We start from the raw sequence: 4,474 nt of genomic DNA on the forward strand, positions 1-4,474 counted from the left end.
CTCATTCTGCGCTGCGTGGTCTCCATATCATCTGACTCCAGTAGACATTTTCTTCCAGCATCTGTACCACTCAGATCTTGAATTTTGTCTTTAGTATTACTTAGAATGGTCATTTTCTCTCTGCTTATCAGATGTAAATCTGTTGCTAGCACTTTTTACGTGAGACACTGTGTGATGCAGAGGAAGGAGAAAATGGTCCCCAGGGGCCCTGGGCTCCAGGTCCAGATCTGCCGTGGACTGTGCGACTGTGGGCTTGCCTTGGAAACCCTCTTCCTCAGTGAAAGGAGTAAGGTTGCCAGATTTAGCAAATAAAATATAAGATGCCCAGTTAAATTTGAATTTCAGATAAAGAGCAAGTCATGTTTTAGCATAAGTACACCCCATGCAGCATTTGCTGGGAGTGAACTAGGTAATCTCTAAGCCCACTGCTGGCCTGGCGCACATGGCAGAGTCACCGGGAGCCTCCAGGGTTTGTGGTGCTATAGCAGCAGCAGCAGCAGTGACTGAAGAGAGTTTTTCATTAACCAAGTCAGCCCAGCTGGGGGAGTGTGTTCAGGGCCCAGAACACGTGGCGGGCAGGCTCCAGGCCTCGGTTGAGCTGCTCCTATTTATTTGAACCCTGGATATCTCTGAGTCCCTTCTGGTCTTCATGGTTTACTGGAACCTTACATGGTGGAGTTTCGAATCACTTGGGCATGAAAGGCTCCCACTTTGACCTTCTGAGACCAGAGCCCAGTTTCCAGCCAGTGATCTGGTGGTACTGCTCCAACTGCAAAAGGTCCAGGGCCTGGTTGTGTGTCCACCTTTGCACAGGGCTAAGAAGATCCGGAACAAAGCCGTGGTCAACACCTCGACCCTGATGAGAGAGTCCAGGGCAGAGAACAACAAACAGCTGCTTGGGTGTGGAAACTCCAGAATGGCAGGTAAACCAAGTCAGGAGTCAGCGCGGGTCCAAGCCAGCAGCCAGGAGGCTGGGAGTGGGAGGGAGGAAGGGAGGGGCCGTGGCCAGGCCCAGGCCTGGGGGCCAACCCCTGGGTAGAGTCTTAGGGGAGCCCTAGGGCAGGTTGGGGCACCCCTGGGCCTTTGTCCAGGACATTTTGGCCTGAATGTAGAGTCACAGCAGTTATGAGAAATAATGGCCTTGTCCTTTTTAAATGGTCATTTTTTTTTTATTGCCATTTTTATTTTGAGATTATTCTTTCCACCGGGACTACTTTTTCCTTACCAGATTTGGACGGTGGCCCTAAGGGCGTTTATTCGGCTGATGGCCTCATGCAGTTAAGTGATGTTTGGAGCTAAGAAGCACCACCCCCAGCACCCTCTTCTAAGACTCTGCCCAGCCCTGGCTGCACGTTGAGTCACCTGGTGACTGTGCGCCATCTGGACCAATTAATCCATCCCGGGGGCAGCAGTGGTTCTTAAAGTGCCCACCTTAAGGTGGCCCACTGTGCAGTTATTGAGGACCACTGCTTTGAGTGAAGGCCTGAGATTTCAGCATGGCAGCATGAGGTATGTGTAATTTTATGCCCATGAACAATTTAGAATGGTATGGATGGAAAGGACAAAATATAAAACTGTTGAAGTAGAATTGGTAAAAGCGTTCAGCATCAAAACAGCCAGACCAGAAGGTCTGAGAGCCCTGCGCTCAGTGCTCTTAGTGGAGTGTGACCCCACTGTCATCGTCCGGCCCTTGGTAGCTGTTCCCCTCGCCCGGCCGGGCTCCCTCGTGCCACACGGGCTCTCTGTCTGGCGGTGGCAACACTTCCCAACCACAACCCGCTCCCGCATGCACGCACACCTGGCTGCCCCCATGGATGTTCTGTTCGAGGACAGGTTGGCCCCATCTGGCATATCTCTGGGTTCCCAAGTCCTGACTCACTAAGGCTTCAGACTCAACCACGCACTTCCTAAATTAGAGGCTCTGCCCACATCTGGTCCAGGCATGACTCTGCTCTGTCACAAATCTCCGTACCTCTAAAATCCGGACATGCAGATGTTGACCTAAATATAGCATCTAATTCCCATTATTCATAAGCACAGACACGGAACACATGAAAAACAAGGTAAGATAAATCTTTGATTCTTCCTGAATCCCCTGACTTTACAGGAATGCCCTGAAATGCTCTCACATGCCCACATGATTAAAAAAACAGATTGCTGAGGTTCAGCGCTCCTCCTACAAAGGACCTCCTTGCTCTAGTTTCCTTTGAATTAAGAGGTGATCCTAGTCTTTTTTTTCTCTTAATTATTGAAGTAGAGTTCATTTACCATGTTGTATTAGTTTCTTTTTATTAATATATTTATTTATTTATTTTTGGCCGCGTTGGGTCTTCGTTGCTGCACTCAGGCTTTCTCTAGTTGCTGCGAGCGGGGGCTACTCTTTGTTGTGGTGCACGGGCTTCTCATTGCAGTGGCTTCTCTTGTTGCGGAGCACGGGCTCTAGGTGCGTGGGCTCAGTAGTTGTGACTCACGGGTTCTAGAGCGCAGGCTCAGTAGCTGTGGTGCACGGGCTTAGTTGCTCCACAGCATGTGGGATCTTCCCGGACTAGGGCTCGAACCCGTGTCCCCTGCATTGGCAGGTGGATTCTTAACCACTGCGCCACCAGGGCAGCCCTGTGTTAGTTTCAGATACACAGCAAAGTGATTCAATTATACACCTACACATATGTATATATATTATTTCTTTTCCCATATAGGTTATTACAAGACATTGAGTATAGTTCCCTGTGCTGTGCAGTAGGTCCCTGTTGTTTATCTATTTTATATATAGTAGTGTGTATATGTTCATCCCAAACTCCTAGTTTATCCCCCTCCCACCTCCCAGGTATCCCCTTTGATAACCATAAGTTTGTTTTCTCTGTCTGTGAGTCTGTTTCTGTTTTGTAAATAAGCTCATTTGTGCTATTTTCTTAGATTCCACATATAAGTGATATTGTATGGTATTTCTCTTTCTCTGATTACTTCACTTAGTATGATAATCTCTAGGTCCATCCATGTTGGGCAAATGGCATGATTTCATTCTTTTTTTTGGCTAACCTTCCGTTGTATATATGTACCACATCTTCTTTATCCATTCATCTGCGGATGGACACTTAGGCTGCTTCCACATCTTGACTATTGTGAATAGAGCTGCTGTGAATATCCTAGGCTTTCTAGAACTTGCCAAGTGCAGTCAGTGCAGTGCTATTTCCCACTCCTGCTGAGAGTGCCATGTTTTGACTGAGACATTCTGTGCCTCACCTTTGACACTGCAGACCTTAAATTGGCCTTAAGTTGCTTAAAGTATCTCCCTCCTTCCAGAGCTGCCAGCCTGTCGGCTCAGGTCTCGCCCTGAAGAGCTGAGCTGGGTGCACCAGCTGGAGCAGGCCTGGAGTGAATGGCAGCAGTACTACGTGGCCATCGCCCAGGTGAGCTTACCATCTCCACCTGCCGAGGCTGACAACCTGGCGGGGGGTGGGCGGCCTTGCCCCTTACCCAGACAAGTGCCAATGCCTGGGTTGATGCCAGGTGGATAATCGGGGTGAGGTGTATTATGTATAATATGTGAATGTGACATGTTATATGTGACGTATGACTTAATTAAATTATTGGCAGAGTTGGGGAGAGAATGACAGGGCATGAAAGGGAAGGAAGCAAAGAGGCCATGAGGCTGAGAATAGAATTCAAGGCTGTGGATAATTAGAATTTGGGGAGGATCTGAGGAACATGATTGTCTTCTGGGGTCTGTGAGTTGTGACCCTGAACCACGTATCTGGTATTCACCGCCAATTCCAGATCATAAATGGGCTGGGGTGTGAACTCTGTACCTGGGCCAGGGAGATGCCCTGCCTCCCATGACCTTCCTCCCCAAAGCCACGAGGCTCTGGACAAACTCCAAAGTCATGGGCCAGCTCTGGAGGACTTTAGAAGTAGTGGGATGGGTCCAGTCCAGATTCCAAAGGGCTCATGACACCAGGATAGATGTGAGCTCCAGGCGGAAGGAGTGGAGTCGGGTGGAGGTCTGTGGCAGCAGGGGGTCAGGTTAAGTTAGGGTCCAAGAACTCTAGAGGCGTGGATGTAATATGGCTGCACCCAGCAGCCAGAAGGGCCAAGAAAGTAACATCCTGTGTAAGGGGTACCTGGGTTTGTGACCCTTGGCTGCAGGGGTCAAGTAGGATCCAGAGTGAAGAACCCAGGACTCTGTTCTGTATGGACAGTTAGAACCAGGACTCTCATCTTCTTTATTCTTTATGAGAAATTCAGGATTTAAAAGCTTTCCTTGTGCCTGCATAGCTTATTCCAGTTCTGCTTGACTATCAAACCTCTATAACCGCAATACCAATCAACACCTGTATTAAAAAATGAAGTGCATTTTGGTCACCAAGAGAGGGTGATGCAATAGGCCCCATTTTGCTCGCCAAAGGACTTGGGGGAGTGAGATGTAGGGCAGGTGGTTTAGTGGAACCTGGGAAGAATTACCCAGGCGAGCACCAGT

Source organism: Tursiops truncatus, chromosome 1 (genome assembly GCF_011762595.2).
Source record: "Tursiops truncatus isolate mTurTru1 chromosome 1, mTurTru1.mat.Y, whole genome shotgun sequence".
Taxonomy (NCBI): Eukaryota; Metazoa; Chordata; class Mammalia; order Artiodactyla; family Delphinidae; genus Tursiops; species Tursiops truncatus.